The sequence below is a fragment of the Lolium rigidum genome, chromosome 7 (assembly GCF_022539505.1).
Source record: "Lolium rigidum isolate FL_2022 chromosome 7, APGP_CSIRO_Lrig_0.1, whole genome shotgun sequence".
Classification (NCBI taxonomy): Eukaryota; Viridiplantae; Streptophyta; class Magnoliopsida; order Poales; family Poaceae; genus Lolium; species Lolium rigidum.
In genome coordinates this window covers 177,931,897-177,945,891 of record NC_061514.1, presented here as the reverse complement: position 1 = coordinate 177,945,891, position 13,995 = coordinate 177,931,897, and positions in this window count along the sequence as shown.

Here is a 13,995-nt window from a genome sequence, read left to right as displayed (position 1 = left end):
TGAACAAGATTCTCAACGCATTGAACCTAGAGCTCATTCTAGGAAAAAGAAGAAGAAACATAAAAATGTTGTAGAATCCTCCGAACCCGTTAATGATCCTAATAGTATTTCTATTTCGATGCTGAAACCGAAAGTGGTAATGAACATGATAACGATGAAGATAATGATAAGAATGATACTCCCGATAAAGAAGAGGTTGAAAAAGAACTCGAAAAGCATGCTAAAAATAAAAAGTATACTAAAGAAGATTTTATTGCCGAGAAACATGGTAATGAAAGAGAACCTTGGGTGCAAAAGCAAATGCCTTTTTCCTGCTAAGAAACTAAAATCAAAGGAAGAAGAACACTATAATAAATTCTGTGATTGGATGAAACCTTTATTCTTGCAAATTCCTTTGACTGATGCTATTAAATTGCCTCCTTATTCAAAGTATATGAAAGATATTGTTACTAACAAAAGAAAAATCCCCAATGAGGAAATTTCTACTATGCTTGCTAATTACTCTTTCAATGGCAAAGTTCCAAAGAAGTTGGGCGACCTGGTATACCGACTATTCCTTGTTCTATTAAGAATAATTATGTTAGAACTCGCTCTATGTGACTTGGGAGCCGGTGTTAGTGTTATGCCTTTTTCTCTTTATAAGAGACTTTACTTAGATAAGTTGATACCTACTGATATATCTTTGCAAATGGCTGATAAATCTACTGCTATTCTTGTTGGTATATGTGAGGATGTTCCTGTTCAAGTTACTAATAACTGCTTGATATTAACCGATTTTGTTGTGTTGGAAATTCTCGAAGATGATAATATGTCCATTATTCTTGGGAGACCTTTTCTTAACACCGCAGGGGCTGTTATTGATTGCAATAAAGGAAAGGTTACTTTCAATGTTGATGATAAGGAACACACCGTCTATTTCCCAAGAGGATTGAAAAAGCGTGCGGAGTTAATACTATCTCTCATGTGAGAACTATCAAAGTGGGAACCATCGATTGTCCTATATATGAGCCTAAAGAAGAATATCAAACTCTTGTGATTGGATCCATATCAATACAATTCAAGGTAACATGATTGATTTGAGGTTTATTTCTTCATATGCTATGTAAAATTTATTTGGTGGCAAGACTTGATCAACCTCGTCAACAAATACCTTTTATATGCATAGAGGAGGTAAACAACATCTCTTTCTTCCTCCACTTGATTTAGTTGCTGTAGCATTTTTAATTTGCAAAGTTTCTTAGTTGATTTGAGATTTCAAAATTTTCCTGGCCAGTAATAATAAATTTAATACCCAGAAAATGTGCATTTTTCAAAGTTTTCAAAAATTCGCGAAAATTACACCGTTGGTCCTATTTTTCGACGAGGCACTCGGGAGCACCGGAGGATGACCTGTGGGGCACCGGAGGGCGCCAAACCACAGGCCGGCGCGGCCAAGGAGGTGGCCGCGCCACCATGTGGTGTGGGCCCCTCCTTGCCCCACTTTGTCATCTCTTTCTCCCAGCACCTTCTCTCTCCCGAAAAAACTCGTACCAACTTCCTCCCACTCACGTTTTTGCTCAAGAACTCCAGATTTTTCGATCTCCTTGTTCAGCTCAGATTTCCTGTTGAAATTTGGCACATTTGCTCCTTGGTATGTGACTCCTCCACCCATCCAAGTAGAATTTTGTTTGGTTGAGTATATCTTGAATATTTTGCTGCTGTAGGTAACATGTTTAGTGAGCTTGCATGCTTGTTCTAAGTGGTAGAAACTAGTTTTGATGCATGATTAGTACTCTAGCAAGTTCTTATAGTAGTTCCCCTCAATTATATGTCACCAAATCAAGTTTTATATTGTTTGTTGAAAATTTCAGAAAATGGAAGGAGGTAGGCACCAACTCAACCAACATGAGTTGGAGGTGCCACAGGTCATGAGAGTTCACCGAGAAGAAGGAGTATATCCCACTTACTATCCGTGTGCGGATTTCATGAGGAGTGCAGGGATCTTGCAGGACGTCCGAAATTTAATCTCTCGTGCAGGATTGGATGATTTTGTTGATGGGGAACCATGCCAATATGTGAAGCTGACTATGTCAGTAGTGCAAGATTTTAAATTCAATTGGTCACGATCTAACCCCATGGTTCAGTACAAAATTTATAATAGAACTGTCAACTTGCCATTCAGTGATTTTTGTGCAGCAATCAAAGTGCCACAATGGGGATCGTGCGAGAAGATAAAGGGATCGCCGCAAGAGCTCTTGGACCTCTTCAAGATGATTTGTCATGGAAGGAGTTTCTCAGAGGATGATGGTAAAATCAGTAGTATTCATTTCCCAGCTATTCGTTACTTCGCCTATTTCATTACCAAGTGCGTTCTAGCGAGAAAGAATGGAGGTAAAATAACTATCCCGGATCTAGCCTTTCTAGCTGCTGCATTACAAGGTAATAGGACTTATAACTTGGGAGCTTTGATAGCCAACAGACTTGCCACTAACCGTGAGAAGGGAGGAATTTGTGGGGGTATCATCGCCTCTCGCTTATTAGCTATGCATAATGTAAGACCTCGCCATCTTGATATTCCGCTCCCTATGGAGAAACTTGACATAGCTTCCATGATTAAGCATGAATTTCTTTCTAATTCGTCTAATTTAGGGAACCTGTATTATAGAATAACATTTTACAAGAAAACTTGGACAAGGACTAAGAAAGTTGAAAAATTAGTAGGATTGCCTGCACCTTCTCTGTTTAACTTTGATTCCAGGGAGGATTGGTCAGTCACGGAAAGTGCGGTTAATGCATACATAGAGGGAGAAAGCCATCGTGCAGGAGGAAACACGGAGGAGGTCGAGGAACACCTCGATTCGACATCCGATGCAGCAAGCTCTTCGCATCAATACATTGGGCATGAGGAGCCCCCACGCTTTTCTTCTGCATCGGTACCTTATTATGAGTACTCCATGTATGATCCACCGGCGTGGAACCCAGACCCTCGATGGGGTTGAACTCCACTTAGGCCAAAAGCCTAAGCTTGGGGGGAGGTATACCGGCATCACTCATTCTTTGCATATTATGATTGTTGGATACTTGTATATACTTGTTTAGTTTCTTTGGGTGGTTTTCTAATGAGAGGAAGATGATATTTGGGGAAGTGCTGCCTGAAAACAGATTCTGGGCTGTTACCGTAAAAATTCGTGCGCACAGCCAGAACGTTATTTTGAGTTGAAAATTTTTGTGCAGGTTCCCCAGGTTGTTATCTAACTTTCATTAGTTGAACACTTTTTGAACTGAGCAACGTAAGATTTTTGTAAAAATCGATTTCTGTACTGCTGCCAGGTTTTGGCAGATTTCTGCCATCTTGCTTTTCTGTGTTTCTTTTAGTTTGCTATTTCTTGTTCTTGCTTTGTTTCTTTCCCAAAACACAAAAAGACCAAAAATATTTCTGTTGTTTCTCTTCATCATTTGGTTATCTTGGTTTCTTGCATTTGTTTCGCTTTATTTGCTATTGCTAGTTTGCTATAAGAAAACCCAAAAAGATTTTGCTTTGTTTGCTTGTTTCCTTTTGTTCTTATTCTCAAATTCGAAAACACCAAAAATATTTGCTGTTCTTCTTTGGTTTGTAAAGTTCTTTATGAGTTCAATGGTCTTTGGTGGCTGGAGCGTGGTTTTCATTTCATATTATCCAAGCTACACAAGTGAAAAGGCAATAATGACGATCTACGACAATCTGATTGTGGTGAGAGGCTGGTATGAACTCTATTTGTTTTCATTTTTGTACATATACTCATCCATGTGAGCATGCTTAGTTGGTTCATGTGAGGTAAATGTTATTTAAGAAAGTCTAGTAGTTCATGATCTCTCATGTTTAGCTCCAATCTATTAATATGAGTAGCATGTCATGGATGTTTGCTTGCATTGTTTTATTCATAAGTAAGTATGGCATTGTGGTATCCTCCCCTGAATAATTCATTTATATCGACTTGGCACATGCTCACGCATGCATATGACTGAACAAGAGTCAATTAAGCCTCAATGATTTACATTGTTTCAAAGTTCTTGTATCACTTTTATGCCTCAGTTAATTTATTTTGCCGCAAGCATGATTATGACAGTTATTGCTCTCTTGATTTGTCGCTCCCTAGTCTTTTGCTAGCCTTCACTTGTACTGAGCGGGAACGCTGCTCGTGCCTCCAAACACATGAAAACCAAGTTATTCCAGAGTGTCCACCATAAATACCTATGCATGGCATTTCAAACCATTCCAAGTAAATTCTCATGCGCTACCTTTAAAACCTTCAAAATGCTTCTTAATTTGTGTTAATGTTTCATAGCTCATGAGGAAGTATGTGGTGTTTAGCTTTCAACTTTGTCATTTACTTTTGACGGACTCTCATATGGAATAGTGGCACATCCGCTTATCCAATAATTTTGCAAAAAGAGCCGGCAATGGGATTCCCAATCCCGAATTAATTAACTTAAATAGACACTCCTCCATGGTTTGTGATTGTTGGACGGCACCCGAAGGATTCGGTTAGCCATGGCTTGTGTAAGCAAAGGTTGGGGGAGTGTCATCATCATAATAAAACTAAACTTAAAAAAAAGGGCACTCCTTCATGGTATGAGATTGTTGGCAGGCACCCGAGGATTCGGTTAGCCATGGTTTGTGTAAGAAAGGTTGGAAGGAGTGCCACATAAAAATGCAAATAATTCATGGGAGCCGCTCTTGAAAGTCCGGTTGGCGAGGTAGTTGGTGTACCCATTACCATTCGTTGACAACAACAAACACCTCTCAAAATAATTTTAATCCTCGCTTTACAAATGAAAAGCTCTAGCGCATGTTAATCCCTCGCTTCCCTCTCGCGAAGGGTCAATCTTTTACTTTTATGTTGTGTCTCCATCCTTTCTTTGAGCACTTTCTTGAGAGCACACCTGTCATTCTTAGTATAATATGCTTGTCTCAAAATATGATTGATTGTGGTATAACTTTGATGCTTTTATCTTTGACAATCACTACTTCTAGTCTTTCTATGAACTCCGCAGGTGCCCGGGCATTTATGTTTTGCCAATCAAATACGAGCAAGCGAGATACCACTTTATCATACTCTCTTATGAACATTGCAATCCTCGCTTATATACATGATTCATGATGCTTATTATTAATTGTTGGTACCTCTTCATGATTGACATAGTCTGTTAGATGATCTTATTTGCATGTACCTTATTATGAACTCGCTCAAGTATTAGCCATATCATGAGAATATATACATCATATGAGCAAATGTGTTCGTGAAAGTTCTTTTATCGCTCAGTTGTTAACCGAATTGCTTGAGGACAAGCAATAAGCTAAGCTTGGGGGAGTTGATACGTCCAAAACGTATCTACTTTCCCGAACACTTTTGCTATTGTTTTGCCTCTAATTTGTGTATTTTGGATGCAACTAACGCGGACTAACGCTGTTTTCAGCAGAATCGTTCCGGTGTCTCGTTTTTGTGCAGAAATCCAACTTTCAGGAAAAACCTCAGGATTTTGACGAAAGGGCCTATTTTCCCAGAATAATGACGGAGCCAGAAGGGCAATTGAAGTGGAGGCCCGAGGGTCCCACAGCACCTGGCGGCGCGGCCCAGGGGGGCCCGCGCGACCATGTGGTGTGGCCCCCTCGGCCGGCCTCCGACGCCCCCCTTCGGACTACTTATTCGCCTCGACCTAAAAACGCACGGGAGAAGTCGAAGTCGCCAGAAACCCTCCAGAACGCCGCCACATTGCGAAACTCCATCGCGGGAGCCAGAAGTCTCCGTTCTGGCACTCCGCCGGGACGGGGAATTGGAGGAGATCATCACCGCCATCACCGCCAACGCCTCTCCATCAACCAGCAATGTTTCCCCCATCCATGTGTGAGTAATTCCCCCGCTGTAGGCCGAAGGGGATGGTAGGGATTGGATGAGATTGGTCATGTAATAGCATAAGATTGTTAGGGCATAGTGCCTAGTGTCCGTAGATGGTACTTTTATGATATTGTTGCAACTTGTTATGCTTAATGCTTGTCACTAGGGCCCGAGTGCCATGATCTCAGATCTGAATATGTTATTATTTCATCATGATATTCATTGTTTATGGTCTTACCTGCAAGTTGTATACACATGTTGCTGTCCGGAACCAATGGCCCCGAAGTGACGAAATCGGGACAACCGGAGGGAATGGCAGTAACGTGAGGATCACATGTGTTCACGGAGTGTTAATGCTTTGCTCCGGTACTCTATTAAAAGGAGTACCTTAATATCCAGGAGTTTCCCTTGAGGCCCGGCTGCCACCGGCTGGTAGGACAAAAGATGTTGTGCAAGTTTCTCATTGCGAGCACGTACGACTATAATTGGAACACATGCCTATTGATTGATTAGTACTTGGATACCGTTTTATTATTATCTCGCAAATGCCCCGCTATGATTGTTACATGAGTTTCTCTCATCCATGCAACGCCCATCATCCGTCCCCGTGCCTACAGTATTTTAATCCTCGCTGTTTACTAAAATCACTACTGCTGTCTTTGTTACTCTGCTCGTCGTTATTTTACTACTGCTATCGCTATAAAACTCGTTACTATCGATAAACTCTTGCGAGCAAGTCCGTTTCCAGGTGCAGCTGAATTGACAACTCCGCTGTTAAGGTTTTCAAGTGTTCTTTGTCTCCCCTTGTGTCGAATCAATAAATTGGGTAATACTTCCCTCGAAGACTGTTGCGATCCCCTATACTTGTGGGTCATCACTCTTCTCCTTCGAGGAGGTTCAGCTCTTCGGCAGCGGCTTCGGCTGCGAGCATGTTCTTGTCGGGGGTGTTGTACACGGGCAGCTCCGCGGATGGAGTCGGCGCCTCCGCGGTGGGATCGCCGCCTGCGGTGAGCGGAGAGCTCAGCTTTGCCTGGACTTCTTCCAGCCGGGATGGTGGCGCGGGCTGCTTTGGGCCCGAGCTGGACGCGTGGCGCCCGTCGACGTTGCGCTCCAGGTTGGGGCCGCGGACGCGCGCGGACTTGGTGGGCTGCTCGTCGCCGGTGGTCATGACTTGCACGACGCAGGGGCTGGCGAGGGCGCTGCTGGTGCCGGCTCCTGGAGGAGGGCTTCCGCAGCACAGCACCTGCCGCGGGTAGCGTGGCGGTGCGACGGTAGCGACGTAGACGTCGTGACCGCCGAAGGAGATGACGCTGCCGCCAGCAGGGAAGGGCCTGTCGGCGAAGCAGCCAGCGTTGTCGCTGACGCAGTCGAGGGAGCCGAATCTCCATATCAAGCCTGAAGCGACCCGCTCGCCGGTGGTGATGGTGAGGCCCGTCCGGATGAAGACACCGGCCGCGGACGCTGAAAGCCCCACGGTGGGCGCCAAATGTCGTGGTATCGTCACGGCATATGCCATAGGGTGGCTAAAGAAGGTGGTTCCTAGATGGTCTCATGGCGGTATCCGGATGCGGGTATGGGCACGAGCGACACGGCGACGTACCCAGGTTCGAGGCCCTCCTGTGGAGGTAACACCTCTACTCCTGCTATGAGTGTATATGATGTATCACAGTACAATGGTGATCCTAGAGCTGTATCCGGCTGCTCCTGGGAGGCTAAGGGAGACGATGGTCTCTCTCACAGGACAGCGCTAAGACTAGAATGAGTAAGAAGTGATCGATCCTCCCCCGCACGAGAGGGGTAGTGCAGCTTATATAGACGCTGGCACTTTACATAAAGTCCCTATGACCTACTGGCCGGCTGGCCGGCTCCGGTTTCCCGCTCCTTCCCGAGGCGTTGACGTCAGGAGCCGTTGAGGCCTCATGGCCTGTCCCATCTGCCTGCCGGAGTCAGCGGTATGGAGAGGAAGAGTCCCTGTCGCCATCATGACCTATAGCCGTACGGCGCCATGATGCCCTGTCCGGCGGAGGCACCGTTGCTCTCATCGTGCCCCACCCTTTACGGAGAGTGAGATCATCGTGGACTTTAGGAGCCGGACTACCTTTCCAGTTCCTTCTCCTGCAAGCCTCACCAACTCGGACCATGTCAGGGAGAAACAAACCAAGCCGGATATGGCAAGTTGAAGCCGGCCCAGCCACAGCGCAGTCGGCTGTGGCCAGGCCAGCGTGGACTTTGAACCAGCCGGCTCCCAAGGCAGTCGGCCACGGCTCCAGCCGGCTGCTCCTCAGACGGCCTTTGCCGTGGGCCGGCAGGCCTTGAGCCGGTTGTTCTCAGTCCTTTGCCCTACCCGGGGTCTTCCCCCCGACAAAATAGCATATGTTTGAGATTTCTTTATGCATTATGGGGGGAGGGATAGCTCAATAAGTTTAAACCGCACTCCCCCTATGTTCATGCGTGCTTTTCATGTAGACATATAGCTAAAGAGTGGTATGTGCGCACGACGGTCAAGCAAAGTTTGACGGATCAATGATATTTAGCTCATGCCTCAACTCAATAAAACGCTTCTCATCCAAGGGCTTTGTGAAGATGTCCGCCAATTGCTCCTTGGTGCCAATGAAGGATAGAGCAATATCTCCGCGAGCAATGTGATCTCGAATGAAGTGGTTCCTTATCTCAATGTGCTTCGTCTTGCCATGGAGAACCGGATAGTAGGCGATCTTGATGGCGCTCTCATTGTCACACAGAAGAGGAACCTTGCTATACTCAAGTCCATAATCCCGCAAGGTTTGCCTCATCCATAAGATTTGGGCACAACTACTCGCCGCGGCAACATACTCGGCTTCCGCGGTAGAGACGGAGACACATTTGCTTCTTCGAGGACCAACACACCAAAGATCTTCCAAGAAAGTGACAAGCTCCGGATGTAGACTTCCTATCAACCTTGTCTCCCACCCAATCAGAATCGGTGAAGCCAACCAATGAGAAGTTCGTGTCCCTTGGGTACCATAGTCAGAAATTTGGGGTATGAACTAAATATCGAAAGATCCTCTTTACCACCATGATATGGATTTACTTCAGACTTTCTTGAAACCGTGCACACATACCAAGGCTTAACATAATGTCCGGACGAGAAGCACAAAGGTAAAGAAGCAAACCTATCATCGAACGATAGAGCTTGGGGTCCACCGCCTTGCCGGTCTCGTCAAGAGAGAGTTGACACTTTAGGTGCATAGGGGTTCCTATACCGTTGGCCCCCTTCATATCGAAGCTCTTGAGCATGTCTTGGAGATACCTTGCTTGATTGATGAAGGTGCCTTGTCGCATTTGCTTGATCTCGAACCCGAGGAAGTACTTGAGTTCCCCCATCATCGACATCTCAAACCTATTAGTCATCAACTTAGCAAACTCATCATTAAACTTTGTGTTAGTTGAGCCAAATATGATATCATCTACATAAAGTTTGCATATGAAGAGCTCCCCATTGACTTTCTTAGTAAAAAGAGTGGGATCGATTTTCCCCACTTCGAAACCACGGTCTTCAAGCAGTTCCTTTAGATGCTCATACCAAGCTCTAGGAGCTTGTTTGAGACCGTATAGGGCCTTTTTGAGCTTGAAGACATGGTCCGGGAAATGGGGGTCCTCGAACCCCGGGGGTTGCTTCACATATACCTCCACATGTAAAGGACCATTAAGAAAAGCACTCTTTACATCAATTTGTTGGAGCTTGAAACCATAGTGAGCGGCAAATGCCAAAAGGATACGGATGGACTCAAGCCTTGCAACGGGTGCAAAGGTTTCACCAAAGTCCATGCCTTCAACTTGAGAATAGCCATGTGCCGCCAATCTTGCTTTGTTGCGGATGACAATGCCGTGTTCATCTTGCTTGTTATTGAAGACCCATTTGGTGCCAATAACATTGCGGCAATGATTGGGTCGCTTCATGAGAGTCCACACATCATTCCTCTTGAAGTTGTTGAGTTCCTCTTGCATTGCAATCAACCAATCGGGATCTCCAAGTGCATCGTTGACCTTGAGTGGTTCCACCATAGAGACAAAGGCGTGGTGCTCACAAAAGTTTGCTAGTTGCCTCCGGGTAGTGACCTTGCTCTTTAAATCTCCAATGACATTACGCAAGGAATGAGACTTGAGACGCAAATGTCTTGTAGTAGTATCTTCACGGCGAGTATCGGCTATAGGAATAGGTTCTTGTGAGACCTCTTGATCTTCATCATGGTTTAGGTCCTCCCCTTGACCCTCATTGTTGTTGTATGGGGCATCATCATCATCAACATGAGAGCCGGATGACTCAGGGGTATTGGGAATGGTAGTATCCACAAAGATCGTCCCCGAACCATTCGGTGAAGAACTTGAAGCATGACCTTGGTCACTTGGTTTCGGTTGTTGTGGTAGATGAGCGGTTGTTGTTGTTGTTGTTGTTGTTGATGTTGAACTTGAGGTTGAAGTAGTGGTTGGCTTGCACTTGATTGTTGTTGTTGTTGATGTCGAACTTGAGGTGGTTGTAGTGGTTGGCTTGCACTTGTTTGATCAATGTAAGAAGCTTGGCCTTGTGGTGTAGATGGCTCCACTTGGGTGGAACTTGGTCCTTCCCCGGTACTCATAGAAGGTAGCTCTTGAGGTCGGCGAATGCCAACACCCATCCTTCCTACGGCATCCGGGGGAATTGCATCTCCTTTCTCACAAGAAGCGCTTCGCTCCTCCAAAGATCTATCATCTTCATCGAATGTCACATCACAAGATTCTACAACTTGCCCATTTGACTTGTTGAAGACTCTATAGGCGTGAGAATCCGTTGCATAGCCAAAAAAGATTCCTTCTTGAGCTCTTGAATCAAACTTGGATAGACGTGTGTCCTTGACAAGCACATAGCATTTGCATCCGAAGACCTTGAAGTATGACACATTTGGCTTGTCCCCGGTGAGGATCTCATATGGTGTCTTCTCTAGACCCTTGCGAAAGTAGAGTCGATTAGTAGCATGGCATGCGGTAGAGATAGCTTCCGCCCAAAAGTTATAGTTGGACTTGTACTCCATCATCATTGTTCGAGCGGCTTCGATTAAGGTTCGATTCTTCCTTTCGGCGACCCCATTCTGTTGGGGAGTATATGGCGAGGAGTATTGATGTTGGATTCCTTCTTCGCCGAGGAAGTCATCCAAGGTGTAGTTCTTGAACTCCATTCCATTGCCGCTCCTTATTGCGAGGATCGTGGTGTTTTACTTGCGTTGAACTTGGTTGGCAAACTCCATCATGGTCCATTGAGTCTCACTCTTGTGCTTGAAGAAGAATACCCAACAATAGCGTGAATAGTCATCAACGATGACAAGGCAATATTTCTTCCCTCCAAGACTTTCATGAGATGGTGGACCAAAGAGATCAACATGTAGGAGCTCCAAGCATCTTGTGGTAGAGATGGTTGTCTTGGCCTTGTGAGGAGCTCCATGCATTTTTCCTTGTACGCATGCCCTACAAACACGATCTTTGCAAAAGGAAACATCTTCTTTTAGTCCGAGAATGTGGCCTCCCTTGTGGAGACTTTGCAAAGTCCTCATGTTGACATGGGCTAGTCGGCGATGCCATAACCAACCCTTGTCACCTTTAGCGAATAGGCAAAGAGCGGAAGATGTCTTCTTTCCGGAGAAATCAACAACATACAACCCGCTCTCCACATATCCAACAAAGGCTACACATAGTGTCTTGCTCCACAAGAGGACCACCATATGTTCATCGAAAAAGGTACAAAGACCCATACGTGCAATTTGATGAACGGAAAGTAAATTGTAACCAAGAGTCTCGACAAGGAGGACATTCACAAGTGAGATGTCGGGTGTTACCACCACCTTGCCGAGACCCAATACCTTTGAGCTTGTGTTGTCGCCATATGAAACGGTAGAATGAGATGGCTCGAGGTCGACAATAGTTTCCTTGCTTCCGGTCATATGACTTGTGGCTCCACTATCAACCACCCATTTAGCACCACCGGAAGCATAGTCCTACAAGGAAGCAAGTTTTGGATTTAGGTACCCATTTTTCAATGGGTCCTATCATGTTAGTAACAAGGGGTTTGGGAACCCAAATAGTCCAATCAACATTTTCCTCTTGAGGACCAATAAAGCGAGCACAAATATGTCCATAGTAATCAACAAAAAGAACATGAGAAGGGTTGTTGGAGCCGGCGAATCCCTTTGTGTTGGAGTCGGGAACTCCACCCCTTCTTGAGTGAGAATCGTCTTCCTCATGATTGATCCTCATGTTCTCCTTATTCTTCTTCTTCTTGGTCCTCCTTCTTCTCTTCCTCTTTGGCTTGGAAGCCACTCCTCCTTCATTGCACGAGCCCTCATTGGCTCCATCTTTAGCTTCAACGACTCCCTCCAAGTATTGGACTTGGATTTGGAGTCTATCAATCTTGTCCTTCAAGCGATTTACTTCATCTTCATGCTCCGGGTGAGGGTGAGTGATATCGAACACTTGGACCTCCTTTGCCTTGTTCACCCGGAAATGCTCCATCAAATATTCTTCTTGGAGAGAGTTCATCTTCATGAGTAGGCGCTTGTGGCTCTCTGACTTGGCAATGTCACCTTCATGATTGCAACAAGCACGGTCCTTGCTCAAAGGAAAGTACTCCTTCAAGGCTTCTTCTTGCATTGAGTTGACCTCCATGAGCTTGGCTTTGCTCCCCTTCAAGGAGTAAATTTCTTCCTCATGGTCACAACAAGTAACCTTCTCTTTGCTCATGCGGAGGTACTCCATTAAGGACTCTTCTTGCATGCTGTTCAAACTCAATAGCTTGGCCTTGGTATTCTCAAGAGCGGCAATTTCTTCTTCATGATTGCAACACAAAGTCTTCTCCTTACACAAACGGTAATACTCATAAAAGGCTTCTTCTTGAAGAGCATTGACCTCCAAGAGTAAAGCATTGTGCCTCTTCAAATAAGCAACTTGATCAACAAGCTCATCACAACATGAGTTCGGGCCTCCATCATCTTTCTCCTTGTGAGCTTCCTCTTGAGGATGATCACATATCTCGGAGAGAAGCACATACTTACTTGTGACGCCCCGCAACCGGTACCATGAGGATTCTAGCGATCCCTCCAAAATCCGCACGATATCGATTCTGAGACGCCCTCCGATACGACGTGCGCGACGAATCACACATGTGATGCCAGAGGAATTAACACGAGCGGTAACATTACAACAGGATTACAATAGAGCCCACAAGAAACATATATTACAACAACGACTCCAACGAGTCAAGATACAAATATACAATATAAATATCTGAATCATGCAGAAGATCAAATACGTCCGAGTACGGACAAGATACAAATTGGAGTAAGAAACCTGAAGATAAACGATGGCGTCCATAACCCTGCCCAGGCCAAGCCGGAAGGGTAACCTTGCTAGCATCGTCCTCACCGAACATAACTTCATACCTGCCCGGTTATGTCCCAAAGAAGCAGCAATAAGTACGGGTTCGTACTTAACAAGACTTCAAGATGTATAAGCATTCGTCAACCAGTCGTCCTTTGTACTTGAGGCACGCAGGGGACTTAGAGGACGCAAGAGGAATGTCATAGGCAATATGGTGGGGTTAAGCGGCAGCGCGCAAGCACTAAAAACCTATAGAGACACTCTACAACATTCATCTAATCAGAGAAGGGGAGAGAGCGCATAAACTAACAGTTCTATACTCTGCAAACATAACAAAACCGATGTGTTCCCCACTCGCAAGGAAGTACTTACAAAGGCACTCACACGGTGGACAAGTTTTATTAGGTAACCGTTGTAGTAATGCTATATTACGATGCAAGTTATTAGCAAGTTATTATCAGCAACATAGAGGTGTAAGTTGTTCTATGATCGAGTTAAACAGCTCCAAGTCATCCATAACCGCGTACACGGCTTATCGATAAGATGTACACCCTGCAGGGGTTGCCCAAATGTAACCATACGCATGCTCGACCCACTTACGACAGGTGGATGTCTCACAACAAGACTGTTCCCATTTCAACAAGAAAGTCTAGGGGGGCCACCCAACTAAGCTACCCGTGACGAAGTTCGGCCATACTCCGAGACGGACTCAGAGGTTTGCGCTGGCGGCTGATACGTCTCCAACGTACCTATAATT